At 41.7% G+C, this 20171-nt stretch overlaps 1 protein-coding gene and 1 non-coding gene across 4 annotated transcripts in view; one reads left to right on the top strand and one right to left on the bottom strand.

Moving 5' to 3' along the window:
• The window catches only part of LOC126284072 (serine/arginine repetitive matrix protein 2), a 1302087-nt gene that overhangs the window by 755563 nt on the left and 526353 nt on the right, over window positions 1-20171 (bottom strand). The window lies entirely within an intron of this gene.
• Trnal-uag (transfer RNA leucine (anticodon UAG)) lies at window positions 17723-17806 on the top strand. Its single transcript has one exon. It is a non-coding gene; the product is annotated as a tRNA-Leu (tRNA).

The following is a 20171-nucleotide window of genomic DNA, read 5'->3' as shown; positions in this document are numbered from 1 at the left end:
AGTGCATCCTTCTGTATTCCCATTGTGAGCTGATGCTTTTTGAAATTCCCATGGTTCATCATTAGGCTTATTTTGAGTATACTCTGACTCCTGTTCAACCCTCGGATTAGAGAACTTCTCTTTAAACTTTGTTTCCGCATCATTAGCTTCCCATGTTTTTGTTTTTAGACCAATGTTCTCCTTCTACATCAACATATATACTCACATCTACAGACATACTCCGCAATCCACGGTGCTTGGCAGAGGATACCCTGTACAACTATTGCTTGCTATCTCCTGTCTCTTGGTCCAGGTACTTGGAACATCGCTTTTTTGATTGATAGGCAGACTCCCGTCCATGGCTAGCCTTATTAACTTGTTCGTTATCGCTAATACCCGACTGACCAGAGACACACAGCAGATTTAACCTGTTGCTTTCACATGAACTCATAAAGGTTTCACTGCATTATAAAACCATCTTTGATCTCGTTGCAGAGGCTGATACTCATTTCAGAGCTGCTTGACTGTCTGAATAAATGTAAATGCTACAATTCTTGTGTCACCTACGTAGATTCTCCTCCGTAAACATTCTGATGGCGAATATCTCTGGCTCGAATACTGTGCCCAGATTTCCTAGAGAGACTGCGTTCTCTGTTATAGACAGTCAGATTGCGTTGCGCGAGGATGTGATGGGTCAGTGTAGAAGTGAAACGAATAAGTAAAGAGAAAGAAGGCTCAGTACGTTGAGTTTCATTCTGCAGTTTCAGAATCAAATAACGTAGAGGCTTCACCCTCTTCCAGTTGTTGCAGTTTAAGTAAAAATTTATTAAGAAGTTTCAAGCTCCATCGGGACGTTGCGCGGAATCAGCGGCAGCGAGTGACAGTGTGTGTCGGACTTGACTAGAACCCGGAATGTCCTGCTTCCTAGGTTGTTGTTTTCCAGTATTGTATTCTGAAAGTAATTGTGGAACAATCTAAGGTCAAATTTTTGTACGGTCATCAGCGACCGAAGTTTTATACAAATCTGGTTGTTAATAAATATTTTAAAAATATAAATTTTTTCTAGACTCAGTCAGTCGCTCCACTCTTTCCCACTTTGGCCCAGCTTCCTGAACCAGCGCCACTCTTCCCGCCGCTTCCAATACACCATCTATGTGTGACAAATGAGGTGAATGGGTAGGCCATTCCTCAAAGCGTCTGCGACGTGAACTCTAGTTGGTGGTGCCATTCTGCCTGTAGCCTCTGCTGGGATTTCAGTTGTAATTCACATATTTGTCAGAGCCAACAGAACAATACTACCAACTTCCCGGGGGGCAGTGTGCCTGGAAGACCCGCGCTTACCCTTCTTGCCATTCCGTCACCATTCGTTCCGAAGTGACTGCTGTGTGATTTGTCTATATGATGCTCCCACGTCCCTAAAGCCAATGGTGCGACCTTCCTCTAAATCCGGGCCCGCCGCTGTGGACGAGTGGTTCTAGGTGCTTCAGTCCGGAACCGCGCTGCTAGTACGGTCGCAGGTTCGAATCCTGCCACGGGCTTGGATGTATGCGATGTCCCTAGGTTAGTTAGGTTTAAGTAGTTCAAAATCAATGGGACTGATGACTTCAGATGTTAAGTTTCATAGTACTTAGATCCATTTGAATCAAAATCAGGAATATGTTGATAAACTCCACGTGCGCGTCCTCAAGTCATGATCATGCCACCATGTACTCACACTATTCTTCATCTGAAAAAAATAAGCTCGCATAAGGATGAAATTTTAATCAAAGCACTCTACAGAAATGTAAGTACTGAAGTATCAATTTGGTAGTGCTCCGACAAAACGTTCCTGGTGTAACATTTTCCGTTTCCATCATTGTATTGGGTTGGTGCATAAGTTATTAGGTTTTTCCATGAGTTTAACAAACACAACAGATACACGTAACAAGGACTTCAGTCATCAATAATATATTCCCCTTCCAGTATTTACAACTGTTTGCCAACCCTGGAGTAACTTTTACATTTCGCGACTGTAGAAATCACGTCGGTTTGATTCGAGGAAGTCGTCGAGGAATGTTCGGAGCGCATTTTCATTTGCGAACGAAGTTCCTTGAAGCCTGTTCTAAAGAGAGCGGAAAAGGTGAAAATCTGAGGGTGCAAGATCGGATAAATCAGGTGGGTGAGGAGTAACTTCCCAACTCAACTTCTGTATAGTGTTTTTTGTCAGTGTAGCAGAATGCGGGCGGCAGGTATCGTGGAGTAACATCTCGCAGGCTTCCTGGTCACTGTTTTTGGACTGCGTCTCGAACACGTCTCAGCTGTTGACAATAAATGTCAGCAGTGATGGGCACACCTCGGGAAAGCAATTCCTTGTTCACCACACCAGATGCATAACATTATCTCTTTTTTTTATGCGCGCAAGTCTTTGTACGCACAAGTCGCTACTTTGTTTGGGCTGAACTATTCCTTTCCTTATGTTAGCTTAAAGACACCAGTAATGTTACAGGATAGGAATGGTGTGTGTTTCTCTCTAGACAATTGATGACGAGCAAAGATGCTCAGGTTTTTGTGATTTTGGCTTAGAGCATGTGGTATCCAAGCATCAGATTTTTGAACCTTCCCGATTAGGCTACATGAAAATGACTCACGATGGTCGTATGATCACAGTTCATCACGTCTGATAGTTCTCGAGTATACTGACGTGGATCATTGTGGATTAATGTGTTTAAATGATGACATTCTGGAGTAGTCGGGTGTTCTGCCGAACATCCGGCAGAACACTCCACTACTACTCCACTACTCCAGAGTGTCAGCATTTCGCCGGGAAAGCAAGAAATCATAAGTTTAAATGATCTTCATCAATACCCTAAGATCTTCCTCAAAGTGGAGATCACTAACGTCAAACCGATTCTCCTTAAAAAGAGAATCTTGCCGTGCTCTCTCCAATGGCATTACCCCCACACATAGAGCAAATGTTTCTGCCTACCTACGCAGATGTCACCCGTCTACGTAACTCTGGCAGAAGAATATGTCCGAAATGTTCCGATTTCTCTACTTGGCACTCCATTTTATAGTGCCCAAAGTTCCACTAACAATCTTCAAATGACAAAATGTAGACTCAAATACAAACGGTGAACAACAAATAAAAATGGCAAATGATAAATAAACACATAACAACAGGAATACCAACACGCAAAACGAAAACGCTACGAATTTATACAGCAACCTAATAATTGTTTGTTGTTGTCGTTTTTGTTGTTGTTGTTGCCTTCAGTCCTGAGACTGGTTTGATGCAGCTCTCCAAGCTACTCTATCCTGTGCAAGCTTCTTCATCTCCTAGTACCTACTGCAACCTACATTCTTCTGAACCTGCTTAGTGTATTCATTTCTTGGTCTCCCTCTACGATTTTCACCCTCCACGCTTCCCTCCAATACTAAATTGGTGATCCCTTGATGCCTCAGAACATGTCCCACCAACCAGTCCCTTCTTCTTGTCAAGTCATGCCACAAACTCCTCTTCTCCCCAATTCTATTCAAAACTTCCTCATTAGTTATGTGATCTCCCTATCTAATCTTCAGCTTTCTTCTGTAGCACCACATTTCGAAAGCTTCTATTCTCTCCTCATCCAAACTAATTATCGTCCATGTTTCCATACAAATACTTTCAGAAACGACTTCCTGACACTTAAGTTTATACTCGGTGTTAACAAATTTCTCTTCTTCAGAAACGCTTTCCTTGCCATTGCAGGGCTACATTTTATATCCTCTCTACTTCAACAATCATCAGTTATTTTGCTCCCCAAATAGAAAAACTCCTTTAGTACTTTAAGTGTCTCATTCCCTAATCTAATTCCCGCAGCATCACCCAATTCGACTTCATTCCATTATCATCGTTTTACTTTTGTTGATTCTCATCTTATATCCTCCTTCCAAGACACTGTACATTCCGTTCAACTGTTCTTCCAAGTCCTTTGCTGTCTCTGACAGAATTACAATGTCATCGGGGAACCTCAAACTTTTTATTGCTTCTCCATGGATTTTAATACCTACTCCGAATTTTTCTTTTGTTTCCTTTACTGATTGCTCAATATACAGATTGAATAACATCGGGGGTAGGCTACAAAGGTGTCTCACTCCCTTCCCAACCACTGCTTCTCTTTCATTTCCCTCGACTCTTGTAACTGCCATCTGGTTTCTGTACAAATTGTAAATAGCCTTTCGCTCTCTTTATCTTACCCCTGCCACCTTCAGAATTTGAAAGAGAGTATTCCAGTCAACATTGTTAAAAGCGTTCTCTAAGTTTACAAATGCTAGAAACGTAGGTTTGCCTTTCCTTAATCTATCTTCCAAAATAGTGTTCCAATATTTTTACGGAATCCAAACTGATATTCCCCGAGGTCGCCTTGTACCAGTTTTTCCATTCGTCTGTAAAGAATTCGTGCTGGTATTTTGCAGCTGTGGCTTACTAAACTGATAGTTCGGTAATTTTCATATCTGTGAGCACCTGCTTTCTTTGTGAGTGGAATTATTATATTTTTCTTGAAGTCTGAGGGTATTTCGCTTGTGTCATACATCTTGCTCAGCAGATGGTAGAGTTTTATCAGGACTCCCAAGGCTGTCAGTAGTTCTAATGGAATGTTTTCTACTCCCGGGGCCTTGTTTCGACTCAGGTCTTTCAGTGCTCTGTCAAACTCTTCACGCAGTATCATATCTCCCATTCCATCTTCATCTGCATCTTCTTCCATTTCCATAATATTGTCCTCAAGTACACCGCCCTTGTATAGACTGTCTACATACTCTTTCCACCTTTCTGCTTTCCTTTCTTTGCTTAGAACTGGTTTTCCATCTGAGCTCTTTATATTCATACAACTAGTTCTCTTTCCTCCAAAGGTCTCTTTACTTTTCCTGTAGGTAGAATCTATCTTACCCCTAGTGAGATAAGCCTCTAAATTCTTACATTTGTCCTCTAGCCATCCCTGCTTAGCCATTTTGCACTTCCTGTCAATCTCATTTTTGAGACGTTTCTTTTCCTTTTTGCCTGCTTCATTTACTGCGTTACCTAATAAGTAGAGTTTGATTTCTTACACCTAATAATTATAGTTAAGGAATCAAGTGGATGTGTTAATAGAACTTCCAGCAAAGGATCTTGTGCAACACCACACGGTCATCCTTTTTACTAACAACTAATCTGTGCCGACTCATACTGCCAGCTCGTCTTGTCACTTGTGTAGCGAGGCTTTCAGGCTCCTCGACGCGCCGAGCCTCGTTTCAATTCTGAGAAGCTGCTCTATTGTCGCGGCTCAGTGTTGCACATTCCAGTGAGATATATAAGTCAGAACCTCTACTCGGAAGTGCTTAATGACGATATCCTGTTCCGGGAACTCTCATTCACGGTGTCCAGACAGCGACTAGTCATTCTGTGAACCTGAGGCCATTTTCGGAGGGTCTCACGAATGAATATCAATCAAAATAGACACAGGGCGTTTCATTGTTTGATAATTCTGTAACTGTCTTAACTACCAGGCTGAAATTGGTGATTCCCTTAGATGCTAGGAATAATGTGTTTCTGTTTTACTATATATATATATATATATATGAACCAAGGGGGTCGCCGAATCAAAGGAGGCAGCAGACGGACGGGCGATGAAATTAATCGGAAATTTCTAGTGATTCAATCCTGAACGTTGAAGCATAGAGAAAGAAATTTAGCGATGGAAGATTATACCACTGTCAGAATTTGAACCGACTGTCCGTGAGCCAAATGCAAGAAGAACATTAGTGACCTAGACTGCAGAAAGCAGAAAGCGAGACTAAAATTTTACGCACTCTTAACAAAGACGGGCGGAAGAAAAAACTTCAAAGAATCGAGAATTCTGTTCTCGATAAACGGAAACAATCGAAACTGCGTCAGAGAATCGAGTACTCTTACGAACCTAACCGTTACTAGTACAACGCTTCAAACACTTTGTTGCTTGCACTTCTAACGTTCTCATTTCTTTGTTTTTTGGATGTGTTTCTATCACATGCCCATTACGTTGGATTTGATAATATTTTATATGCCTTTAAAATTGGCGCTGAGCACTACGGGACTTAACTGCTGAGGTCATAAGTCCCCTATAACATAGAACTACTTAAACCTAACTAACCTAAGGACATCACACACACCCATGCGGTCGCCGGGTTCCAGACTGTAGCGCCTAGAACCGCCCGGCAACTCCGGCCTTTAAAGAAGACAGCCTTATTTAAATGTAGCTACACGTTCATCTCTAAAATTAGTATTTCGAATAATATCTAACAAAGAACGCTCTTTTTGTATTACTGCATTTTCTTTGCAGTGCAGTCATTATCTTGCGATTTTAAGCACACTTAACTGGAAAAAACAACAAATTCTTTTATTTATTATAGTTTAATATCACTGTTTGATAATGCACATGCTTTATTTTTGTAATGTAATCCCTGAGCACTTAGTGTTTTCTTCACATTACACCATACGTTGCTCCAAGAGCTTATGCGGTCTGGTCTAAAATGCAACTCAAAAGAGGAAATATTTCAGTACTCGGCAACAGAGAACATGTTGGAATCGAGAATTTACCAGTTCTGCCCAACAGTATAGTATAGGTGGAACACAAGTTCCAGTTCGAAGAGAATTGTGAACGAATCAAACGTACGATTTCTAAAGGAATTATTCTGCGCTCAATGCAATTGCGGAAAACCCAAGTCGGTTTGGTCTGGCGGGGAATGAAATCCCTACCTGCCGAACGCAAACTCAGTGTGTCAACCACTGCAACACCTCCACTGTCGCTATGGATGCTTCTGGTTGCCAACTGGAGAGAAATTCCATGACGAAAAAGAGAAAGACTCGATAGTCTTGGGAGTTGAACGATTTGGCACAATGTATAAGATCAATAGTCAACAAGAACTTGAAGAAAACACGTGGCACTACAGAATACATGAAATAAGAGATATGTGTGCTACGCACAAAGCTATAATATTGTTACTGTTTCTTCCCTGTCTTCTTGCTTGAGTTGCATTCTTCTAGTTGCGTATATAATAAATTTTTTTGAGAGATAAAAATCTTTTATCTACAAGAAATACAGGATTAGAAAGAATCGCTCGAGCGAAACACAACTTGCCCTTTTCTTGCACGAGAACTTGCGAGCCATGAAAGAAAGGCATCATCCAACAGGCAGATTCCATATTCCTAGATTATCGGAAAGCGTTTGACACAGTACAGCACTGCAAACTGTTAACGACGGTCCGAGCGTGCAGGATATTTTCCCAGATACGTAAGTGGCCTGAAGACTTTTTAAGTCACAGGAAAAAATATGTCGTCTTGAACAGCGTGCGTTCATCAGAGAGAAAGATATTGTGAAGGGTGCTCCGGGTAAGTGTTATATGACTTCCCTTGTTCTCTAAAAACAAAAACGATGTGACGGAATGCGTGAGCAGCTATCTACGACCGTTTGCTGGTGACGCTGTTGAGTACGGGAAAGTGTCGCCTTTGAGTGACTGTGTAAGGATGCAAGATGACATAGATAGAATATCTATTTGGTGGAATGACTGTATCTTGTTCTACATATGGGAAAATGTAAGTTAATCAAGTTCAGTAGAAAATTATAGTCCTGTAATATTCGAAATAAGTATTAGTGGTGTACTGCTCCACACAGTCACTTCGATTTAATATGCACGCGTAACGCTGCAAAGCGATATGAAATGGAACGAGCACTTAAGGACTGTAGGAGGGAAAGTGAATGGTCGACTACGATTTATTGGGAGAATCGAAGAAAATTGCAGTTCATGTACGAAAAAGACCACGTGCAGAATACTTAAGGCACAATCATTGAGTTCAGATGCTCGAAATTAGTCTCGTTAAAGTATATCTTAAAGGCCTTGAAAATGATAGTAAACAAGAAAGAAGGATCAGGAGTGGCTTTCAGCGTCCCTTACTGATTTAATGGTGTTGATGTTGCAGGTCTGATTTCATAAATCCTACAGACGCCCCCCGTATTTTGTTTCCTTTCTCTAAGGGCATCTCCAGTCTGGGTTGTTTGGCATTTGGCACTTAGCAATGTGACCACGACAAGGGTAAAGAGATTTGAAAGATAGCAATGAAAACCTTTTACAGCACAATAAATTGTCTCGAAACTGGTCGCTTCGTAGAGCAGTAATAAATTATGATAATAAAAGGAAGAAAGTGTATGCTAATGGAAAGGAGAAATAAACAGTAAACCGAGAACCCGTAGCCATGTAAAATAGTTGTAAAGTAAAACTTTATAGGGCTGCAACTTGTTTAGAATTATGTAAATATATGTCCTTCGGCTCAAAGCCTAATTGCTTTTCATACGAATATACGTCACAACAAAGTCTTCTGCGTCAATGTAATTGCTTATTTGCAAAAGTTACGTGTTTTATGGCAAAGACACAAAACCGCGAACACTATACGACAATAACAGGTTCATTTAAAGTCCTCAATCGCAAACGTAATAAAAATGATTCACATCATCGTATTCCTCCTGGTGACAGAATAACTCGTCAAGCAGCAACTGCCAATATTACACATGTCAGAAGAAAGGAAACAAGGTGACTGTATAATCACTGACAAGTTACCCGTCGGCAGGAAAAATCCGAACATGAATTATATGTGAATCCGAAACTGATCATTTCTTTATTATCCCAGAAAAATAAATCTGCCAGTTACTTGTTCAGTCAATTCAAAAGATTCTGTTCTCTAAACTGTTTATGGTGCATGTTTCACTTCCATACAAATACTTTCAGAAAAGACTTCCTGGCACTTAAGTCTATACTTGATGGCAACAAATTTCTCTTCTTCAGAATCGCTATTCTTGCTATTGCCAGTCTACATTTTACGTCCGCTCTACTCCGACCGTAATCACTTATTTTGCCACCTAAATAGCAAAACTCATCTACTACTTTCCCTGTCTCGTTTCCTAACCTGATTTCCTTGGCATTACCTGATATAATTCAACTACCTTCCATTATCCTCATTTTGCTTTTGTTGATGTTTATTATTGAACTATGTGAAAAGAAAACGTAAATCAGTTACAAATTATGGAGCGCACACACTTTATTAAACATGTAAACGTTGCTACAGATATTTGGATTTAGGTTGTGACATATTCCATATGTCTGCCATCATTGGCGACGACGTGGAGCAGACGAACAGAGAAATTTTGCGTCACCCGCTGAAGTGTCGGAACATCGATGCTGTCGATGACCTCCTCAACGGCTATTTTCACGAATACGATGGCTTACCGAGGCCCATACAAGTGGCCTCTGGGTGCCCCAGAGCCTGAATGCGGTCCCCGAAGTGCTCCTCTAGAACATCAAACACTCCCCTGCTTCGATGGGGTCGATTTCCGTCTTATATGGAAAACATATTGTCGAAACGAGGGTCACTTTGGATAATGGGGAAGAAATCATCTTTCAAAACCTTCACGTACCACTCTGTAGTCACGGTGCCTTCAAGGTATATCGCATCGATTATTCCGCGAGTGGACATTCCACGCCACTCAGTGACCCGCGAAATGCGGATTCTCAGTGCCTCAAATGCGCCAATTTTTCTTATTGACGAACCCGTCCAAATGAAAGTGGGCTTCGTCGCTAAACCAAACTATGCATGCGGATACTAATTCCCATCATGCCCCGCGCCCAACCGCGCAGTTTGAAAGTCCTAACGCAATCCGTTCAGAGGTTATGACGATTTTATTTCATATAGTTCAGTAGTTGTCACCCCGTGTATCCTCCTTTCAAGACACTGTCCATTCCTTTCAACTGCTCCTTCAAGTCCTTTGCTGTCTCGGACAGAATTACAATGTTATCGGCAAACCTCAAGCTTTTTATTTGTTCTCCCTTTACTTTAATTCCTACTGCAAATTTTTCTTTGGTTTGTTTACTGCTTGCTCAGTGTGCAGATTGAATAACATCGGTGGTAGACCACAACACTGTCTCACTCCCTGCTCAAGCACTGCTTCCCTTTCATGCCCCTCAACTCTTTATAATTTCTGTCTGGTTTCTGAAAACGTTGTAAACAGCCTTTCGGTCTCTGTATTTTATCCCTGCTACCTTCGTAATTTCATAAAGAGTTTTCCAGTCAACATTGTCAAAGCCTTTCTTTAAGTCTACAAGTGGTATAAATGTAACTTTACTTCCGTTAAAATTTTTTCTAAGTCGTTGGGTCAGCATTGCCTCACGTATTCCTAAATTAGTCCGGAATCAAAACGGATCTTCCCCGAGGTCTGCTTCCACCAATTTCTCCATTCTTCTCTAAAGAAATCGTGTCTGTATTTTGTGCCCATGAATTCTTAAACTGATAGTTGTGTAATGTTCACACCTGTCAACGACTGCTTTCTTATAACCGCTGGTTGGTTTCTGTACAAAAGATTTCTCTAAGGCTACAAACGCTATAAACGTAGGTCTTTTCTTAATCTATGTTCTGAGATAAGTGATAGGGCAGTATTGCCTCACGTGTTCTTACATTTCTCTGGAATCCAAACAGGTCTTCACCGAGTTTTACCATTCTCCTGTAGAGAATTCGTGTTAGTATTTTACAAGCATGTTTCTTTGGAACTGGAATTACTACATTCTTCTTGAAGTATGGGGGTATTTCGCCTATCGCATATATCTTGCACACCAGATGGAAGAGTTTTGTCTTGGGTGGCTCTCCCAGGGCTATCAGTAGTTCTGACGAAATATCGTCAACTCCCGGAGCCTTTTTTCGACTTAGATCTTTCAGGGGTTTGTCAGATTCTTCTCGCAACATCATATCTCCCATCACATTTTCATCTATCCCCGCTTCCTCTTCCACAATATTTATTTTAAGTTGACCTCACTTGCATAGACCCTCTGTACACTCCTTCCACATTTCAGTTTTCCCTTCTTTGTTTAGGACTGGTTCACCATCTGAGTTCTGGATATTCATGCAAATGGTTCTCCTTTCCCCAATAGCCTCTTTAATTTTTTTATAGGCGATATCGACCTTACCCCTAGTGAAATATGCTTCTAACTCCTTACATTTATCATCTAGCCAATCCTGCTGTAGCTGCTTTGCACTTTCTTTTAGTCTCATTTTTTTAAACTTTCTCTTCTCTTTCGCCTGCTTCGTTTGCTGCATTTTTAAATTTTCTCCTTTCATCAATTAAATTCAACTATATCTTGTATTATCCAAGCATTGTGTTTTCAGCTATTTCATCCTATGCTGCTTGCACTGTTTCATATCTTAAAGCTACCCATTCGTCTTCAGCTGAATTCCTTTCTCCTGTTCTAGTCAACCGCTCATTATGCTCCCTTTGAAACTCTCAGTTACCTCTACTTCTTTCAACTTATCCAGATCCCAGCTCCTTAATTTCCTATCTTTTTCTAATTTCTTCAGTTTTATTCTACAGCACATACCCAATAAATTGTGATCAGAGTCCATATCTGCCCCTGGAAATGTCTTACGATTTAAAATCTGATTCCTAAATCTCTGTGTAACCATTATATAATCAATCTGAAACCTTTCAAGGTCTGCAGGGCTCTTCCATGCATGCAATCTTCCTTTATGATTCTAACCAAGTGTTACCGATGATTAAATTATGCGCTGAGCAAAATTCTACCAGGTAGCTTCCTATTTCATTCCTTTTCCCCATTCAAAATTCACCTACTATTTTTCCTTCTCTTTCTTTTCCTACTATCAAATTCCAGTCCTACGTCACAACTAAATTTTCGGCTCTTTTAACTATCTGAATAATTTCTTTCATCTGATCATGAATTTCTTCGATCTCTTCATCATCTGCGGAGATAGTTGGCATGTAAGCTTGTACTACTGTGATACGTGTGGGTTTCGTGTCTAAATTGGCTACCATAATGCGTTCGCTGTGCTGTTCGTAGCAGTCTACCCGCATTCCTATTTTCTTATTCACTATTAAACCCAATCCTGCGTTACCCCTGTTTGTATTTATAATCCTTTGATCACCTGACCAGAAACGCTTCTCCTCCTGTCACCGAACTTCACTAATTCGCACTGTATCTAACTTCAACCTATTCACTTCCCTTTTTAAATTTTGTAATGTACCTGCCCTGTTAGGGGTTCTAACATGCTACCCTCCTTCTTTTTTTTTGTCCTGATGACGACATCCTCGTGAGTACTCCCTGCCTGGAGATATGAATGGGTAAACAGTTTACCTCCGGAATATTTTTTACCCAATAGGACACCGTTATCATTGAACCATACAGTACAGCTGCATGTCCTCGGGGAAAATTTCGGCTGTAGTTTCCCCTTGCTTTCAGCATTTCACAATACCAGCATAGCAAGATTGTTTTGGTTGCTGTTACAAGGCCACATTATACAATCAGTCATCCCTGCAACTACTGAAAAGGCTGCTGCCCCTCCTGAGAAAAGATACGTTTGTCTTGTGTGTTGTGCGTACTGTAAGACCTTTGGTACACACACCGTCAGATTATTTGACTTGTCGCTGTAACGAAGTAGGCGAATGTCAGCAATATGTCTCGTGGTCTTATCGTGGCGTGTTTATCTTCTGCCGTTAGGTCAGATGACAGAAATTCCACTTGCACGCTTAGAGTAGCAGGTTGACGGTGACCAACTTTAAACAGAACTCGATTAATTTTCACACACATTTATTAAAATAATAAAAAGCATAGAAATAACTTGGTTCTGAATACTATTTACAATTGACAATCTGAAGTTCCTTTGGTCTTGGCATGTTAATCTTATTCTCACATATCTCTGATACTTGACAAAGTGTCTATTCATTAATCTTCATGGCTATGTACAGGAATATGGTAATCTTATTACGAGCAGACTGAAACCTGACTACAGACTAATGCAGGCTGACTAATCGGAGGTCTGTACACTCGTTATAACATCTCGCGCGTTCAGGTATCACTGCGCGAGTGTGATCCGCGAGGAAAAATGGTTCTACGTTAGCAGCAATCTCATTGGCTGCGTTACATATTAATACGCGGATCGGCGGAAGCAGAATTCGGTCCGTCTCTAAGACAGCGCCATCTCGTAATGCGGAGATGGACGATCGCTGCGCCTGCGCTGTTGTGCTTAGCGGGGCGCGCTCTAGTGGGAAAGTTGTGTACGCGCTGACTACGCGGAACTATGTACACAACATCTTGCCTCTCAACAAATACCCCTCCGCTGTGGTTGTAAGACGGTACTATCTGTATCGCTGAGACACACAAGCCACCCTACCGATGGCAAAGCCCATAGTTCATTGGGAGACTTGTATCATATTTAGTACAAAAGTGTCAAATACTTCCTTTCGTCAATGAATGAAACATTATTTTCTGTTCTGTGACGTAGAAATGACCAGGATGCAACTACGTTTAAATATTATTTACCATTAAAGTGCAAAATTAGTATTGTAACTTAACACATGAGTTTAATAAACTTGACTCTATGTTGTACTGTCGTCGGAAAGTGTCTTTAGAGAATCTTTTATGTATTATTTCATGTTGCGAAACAAAGAACTTTTAACTACAGGAAATTATAAGCGATATTAATGTATTTCAGGGTATCTACGATTCTAAATAGCGAAGTAACGAAAAGCGCGATATGAAGAATGTGGTGCGAAATTATTGAAGTTACGGATTTTCTATTAATTTCGATCAGAATTACATGAAGTAGTACTACCTCCTGTAAGATCAGCGTTAAAAATGTAGTGGACATGTTAGTTTAATACAAAATAATACTTTCTTTCTTATCCCACAAGGCTTTAGTTTCAGAGTCCGTCAGAAAATTCTTGCCGTACCCTTCAAATGCCTGTTGCCTGGAACAGCTTATGTGGTCAAGGTTATCGGAACCTTCAAGGTGTGGTGACTTCTGCTACAAGCGTTCCGGGAAAGATTAGACTAAGCAGATGGCAGATGCTCGGCCTGTGTTTTCCTCCGTCTTATCTACCAACGACTCAAGGTCGAACGCAGGAGGCAATGACGCCACTACCACGCAACACTGACTGCAGGACCAGCTATTTAGGTCAAGGCAGCAGATACGATTCTACGAACTTGATTGTCCTCGACTCTACAGTACTTCCCTCTAAAGCGTAACTGTTGTTTACGTGACGCATAACTGAATCTGGCTTCTTTTTATGCAACGGACGTTTCCATTCTTCGTTAATAACACTGCGCCTCCAATAGCGGGAATCATGCTTCTGCATGTAAAATTTGTATTAGTTACTTCTTTGACCTTTGTATAGAACGTGGACATAGATATATTTCAGGCAAAAATTTCAATCAATGTTTATCATCTGCCATCACTATATTATTGAAACTGTGTTTTTATGTCAGCTGCACGTCAATCAGGGCTTTAGGGATCTAGGATTTACTTCATGTAGTTTCAGAAACACGCGCGAGAGGAGGTAGAACAAACTGGAATGAGACTAAAGAGCAGGCAAGTCTCTTGCACACGAAAATAGGTTCGGACTAACAGAAGATGTTTCCGAAGGAATCAATTGTTGGGAAATGATTAGCTCAGGCACGCCAGTTCTTGGCATGAGTGGTACCGTTTTACCGTGTATTACAATCTCCAGCGTTTAGTAATAATATTTACAACCCTATTTAGTAAAAAAGCATTATGGAGTTACCCTCCATATGACTCATGTGAGTGTTACTGTTCCTACCGCGCATTGCAGTCTCCACGACCGTGTGGAAAATACGTACCCCTTAACCATCTTTTCCGTTGCTTAACTATCTTGAGAAATACAGAATTGTCTCTCCCGGAATTTCTTGGACATCTATATAACTTTTATCCTATAGTACTCAATATCTTCCAATCTCGTCCCATTTTTTCCCCAAACTATTTAGTACAATTTCTTGGTACTCTTTCATCAGCAATTCTCTCTCAACATTTTAAACGTCAAAAATTTTTACGGACGTGTCACGCCAGACAATTGAGAATATAAAACATTTGAGGGTTGAATTTAGTTTTAATATTATGATTTAATGGAATTTAAAACTTGCAATGCAAAAATTCGAGCCGGCCGTTGTGACCGAGCGGTTCTAGGCGCTTCAGTCTGAAAACGCGCGACCGCTACGGTCTCAGGTTCGAATCCTGCCTCGGGCATGGGTGTGTGTGATGTCCTTAGGTTAGTTAGGTTTAAGTAGTTCTAAGTTCTAGGGTACTGATGACCTCAGATGTTAAGTCCTTTAGTACTCAGAGCCATTTTGCAAAACTTCGCTTCTCAATGTCAGTTTTGACGTGAAGTTTGCGCTAAAGAAGGAATATGTTAATACGTGCATCAATTTCGTATGTATTTAAGCATAAGTAACTGGTACAGAATGAATAAAATCATAGAATTGTTGCACAGGCCGAATCCAACCAGTATACGAGCAAAAACAGTAACTTATTCATGAAAAATACAAATATCTTTTCGTATCAAAAACTGTTTCATCACCATCATCATCGTCACCATCATCATCATCACTCACGTCAGTCTCTTCCTACATAGAAAATATGGACAGCTACAAAAGTGAAAAACAGGCATTGTCACTTTAATTTTTACCTTGAGAACCAATGTGTTGTGATTCACTCTCAGCCTTATTGTTTATCCCTATTACAGCCGAGTACTAAAACGTTACTTCACTCGTCAACTATTATCTATTGTTTATGGTACATCAACGTGATCATCGTCAATGAATACATCAAAATCATTCAGTAAACTGCAGTAATATGAAGACAGTGAGTGCAACAATATGACATGACGTGTCATGGCTTTCGTAGAAGTGGTTAGAAGACAAAACTGTCTTGGCGTGATTTGTCCAGATCACTGATTCGTGAGAATGGCACCAGAGATCGGTGACAAGGCACTCAAATATATATAAGGCTTTCATGTCATTTTGATTGTTGTTTGTTATCGCTGTGCACGTTAGAGAGGGAGCAAGTTAGTTACTGTTCATCTTTGGTCTTGATGTGGCACAGTCTTTACCTCTGCGCAGTCTGATACATTCTTGGCTGAAGTATGGTTCAAATGGTTCAAATGGCTCTGAGCACTATGGGACTCAACGTCTTAGGTCATAAGTCCCCTAGAACTTAGAACTACTTAATCCTAACTAATCTAAGGACATCACACACATCCATGCCTGAGGCAGGATTCGAACCTGCGACCGTAGCAGTCCCGCGGTTCCGGACTGCAGCGCCAGAACCGCACGGCCACCGAGGCCGGCGCTGAAGTATGGTAGGTGATAGATATATTCTGTAGTGCTTGGTTGACTTTGTGCGTGTTAGATGAAGAAAGAGTGATTGTAAAGGAGAGTAAGGAGGAAAAAGATGTATGGTTCTCTCTCTCTCTTTTTTTAGGAAAAAAAAGTTTGAGGTGAGACAGCAGCATTGCGCAGCTAGCTACTCGGAATGACTATTGTCAGCTGTTTAACTCGCCAGAGCTGAAATAAAGGCCACACCACTTCCCTGAGTCATGCATTAACAAATTAACTGATAAGTTGTTTGATTTTTATAGAAATCCTCTGTTAACACTTTACCCTCATTAAATCATTGTTCACTTTGTTAAGCATGTTATTGTTCAGACCTATCTTGTGTGTGGAATCAAGCGAAGTTTTACTCTGTCTATTTGAATAAATACTTCATTCTACAATCGTTGTCTTGCAATATCATTTCATAGGAATAGTTATTCTCCCCACATTGCTGTTTATCATGACGCGTTACCTTACTGCACCAAGTGGTATGGAACACTTTTGTACAGTTTGGCAATTTTATTAGGAACAGAAATCTAGCTAAGCCACTCCCTGCTTGTTGTTTGCTGTTGCGCTTTCGGGATATCTGCAACAATGTTGTCAAGACTAGAGGTATGTGGAAATATTAATAACGGCCAAGTAACAGTCTTAGTTCAGTTGCGCATTTAATGTAAAGACAAGTTGCTTTCAAATCAGCTGAAGTTCAGTTCATATCAGATTCTGTTTGATCAAATGTTAGCATGCGTGTTTAAGATGAATAAAACAGGTTGTGGGTACATAGTTTTGGTAATATGTAGATTTTTATACAGCGGGAAGTAAAGTAGGGTTAAGTTTCATACAGAAACAAGTATAATACGGAGGCCACCATATGCTACCTCATGTATTAAGCAGACAGGAAGAATATTGTAGTCTGTACGGCTGTTTCAACAAAATTCAAACTTATTCTCACGCAGGGAACTACGTGGTTAATCGGTCAATCTTCCTCGGATTGTGTCATTCGGAATCCTGTCCATACTAATGAATCCACACGTCCTTCCTGGCATCCTCATCTCAGCTATATGTAGAAGAAGGATGTGCACTGAAGGGCCAGAGCAAGTGGTATGCCTGCCTAATATCGTGTAGGGCCCCCGTGAGCAGGCAGAACTGCCGCAACGTGACATGGTATGTGCTCGACTAATGTATAAACTAGTGCTGGAGGGAACCGACACCATGAATCCCGCAGAGTTGTATATAAATCCGTAAGAGGACGAGAGGGTGGAGATCTCTTCTGAACAGCACGTTGCAAGGCATCCCAGATAAGCTCAACAATGTGCATCTCTGGGGAAATTGGTGGCCGGTAGAAGTTTCCTCGAGCCACTCTATAGGAATTCTGGACGTGTGAGATGTCACATTGTCCTGCTACAATTGCCCAAGTCCTTCCGAATGCACAGTGGACATGAATGTATGCAGATGGTCAGACAGGATGCTTACGTACGTCACACCTGTCAGAGACGTATCCGGAAGTATCAGGGGTCCCACATCACTCCACCTGGACACGCCACATACCATTACGCTGGCCGGAGTGGCCGAGCGGTTCTAGGCGCTACAGTCTAGAACCGAGCGTCCGCTACGGTCGCAGGTTCGAATCCTGCCTCCGGCATGGATGTGTGTGATGCCCTTTGAATAGTTAGGTTTAAGTAGTTCTAAGTTATAGGCGACTGACGACCTCAGAATTTAAGTCACATAGTGCTCAGCGCCAATTGAACCATTTTGAACCAGACCATTACAGAGCTTTCAGCAGGTTCAGCAGTCCGTTGCTGACATGCAGGGTCCATAGATTCATGAGGTTGTCTCCATACATCTACACGTCCATCCGCACGATACAATCTGAAATGAGACTCGTCTGTCCAGGCAAATGTTTCCAATCATCAACAGCCCAATGTCGGTGTTGACGGGCCCAGGCAAGACGTAAGGCTTTGTGTCGTGCAGTCGTCAAGGGTAGAGTGGGCCTTCGGCTCCGAAAGCCCATATCGATTATTTTCCGTTGAATGGTTCGCACGCTGATAGTCTTTGTGGCCCAGCATTGAAACCTGCAGCAATCTGCGGGAGAGTTGCACTTCTGTCACGTGGAACGATTCTCTTCAGTCATCGTTCGTCCCGTTCTTACAGGATTTTTTTCGGACGGAGCGATGTCGGTGATTTGATGTTTTACCGGATTCCTGATATTCACTGTACACTCCTGAAATGGTCGTTTGGGAAAATCCCCACTCGGCGATGCTGTGGCCAATCGCTCGTGCACCGACTGTAATACCAAGTTCAGACTCACTTAAATCTTGATAACCTGTCACTGTAGCAGCAGCAACCTATCTAACAACTGCGACAGACACTTGCTATATTGTATCTACATCTACATATATACTCCGCCAGCCACCAAGCGGTGTGTGGCGGAGGGCACAATTCGCATCAAATAAATTTCCCCCCCTCTGTTCCACTCGCGGATCGCGCGAGGGAAAAGCGACTGTCTCAACGCCTCAGTACGAGCTCTTATTGCCCTTATCTTTGAATGATGGTCATTACGCGTTTTGAAACTTGGTGGTAATAATATATGCCCTACATCCTCGGTGAAGATCGGATTTCGGAATTTAGTGAGCAGCCCCTTCTGTATAGAGCGTCGTCTATCTGCAAGTGTGTCCCACTTCAAACTATCTATGAGATCTGTAACGCTCTCGCGATGGCTAAATGTACCAGTCACGAATCTTTCCGCTCATCTTTGGACCTTCTCAATCTCTTAAATCAGACCCAACTGGTAAGGGTCCCATACCGAGAAACACTCTAAGACTGGATGAACTAACGTATTGTAACCTATTTAGCTATTTCCTTTGTTGAAAGACAGCATCGCTTCAGGATTCTACCAATAAACCGCAATCTAGAGTTCGCCTTACCCATTACTTAATCTGATCATTCCATTTGAGGTCATTTCGAAGAGTCACACCCAGATACTTAACTGATGTTACCGCTTCCAAAGACTGATCATTTATTGTGTACTCGTACATTAATGGGGATTTTCGCCTTGTTATACGCACTCGGTTACACCTCCTAACATTGAGAGATAACTGCCAGTCATTACACCACGCATTTATTTTCTGCAAATCCTCATTGATATGTTCACAACTTTCGTGTGATATTACTTTCCTGTAGACTACAGCATCATTGACAAACAGTCAAAGGCCACTGTCAATACTATCAACCAGACCGTTTATGTAAAGCGTAAAAAGCGGAGGACCTATTACGCTGCCCTGGGGCACACCTGAAGTTACTCTTGTTTCTATTGAAGTTACCCCGTTCAGGAAGACATACTGCTCCCTGTCTGGTGGAACCCTTTCTATCCAACCGCATAATATGTCATTGGACAGACCGTAAGCGCGCACTTCTTTGTAGCAAGCGACAATGCGGAACTGAGTCGAAAGCCTTTCGAAAGTCGAGAAATAAGGCATCAACCTGGGAGCCGGTATCTAGAGCCTGTTGTATATCACGCACAAAGAGGGCCAGATGTGTTTCGCATGACCGCTGTTTCCTAAAACCGTGCTGGTTTCTGCAGATGAGTTTCTCAGAGTCTAGAAGGGTCATTATGTCTGAACACAAAATATGTTCTACGATCCTAGAACAAATCGATGTCAGTGAAATTGGCATCCGATTTTCTACCCGTTTTATAGAGGCGCTGTCGGCAACAGCGCCCTATTCTTCCTGTTTACGTATCTCTGAATTTGAATACGGATGCCTGTAAGAGTTTCTTTGGCGCTTCAGTGTATAAGTGTGTACGTATTTTCTCGTTTTAATATATCCTCTGACCCTTCACGTCTGGGATGGGTATCCTGAGCCGTATACACACTCTATACAATGGAGTGTTCGTAGGGTTTGCTCCACCCGGTGCCGGCAGCGGCCTCTGCACGTACGGGGATCCTCGCAGACCTGCTGCAGCAGCAGCCGCGCTCCGTGTCGCACACCTCGCTTACGTAATGCGACCG

The sequence above is a fragment of the Schistocerca gregaria genome, chromosome 1 (assembly GCF_023897955.1).
Source record: "Schistocerca gregaria isolate iqSchGreg1 chromosome 1, iqSchGreg1.2, whole genome shotgun sequence".
NCBI lineage: Eukaryota > Metazoa > Arthropoda > Insecta > Orthoptera > Acrididae > Schistocerca > Schistocerca gregaria.
This window is presented reverse-complemented; position numbering and strand designations above follow the sequence as displayed.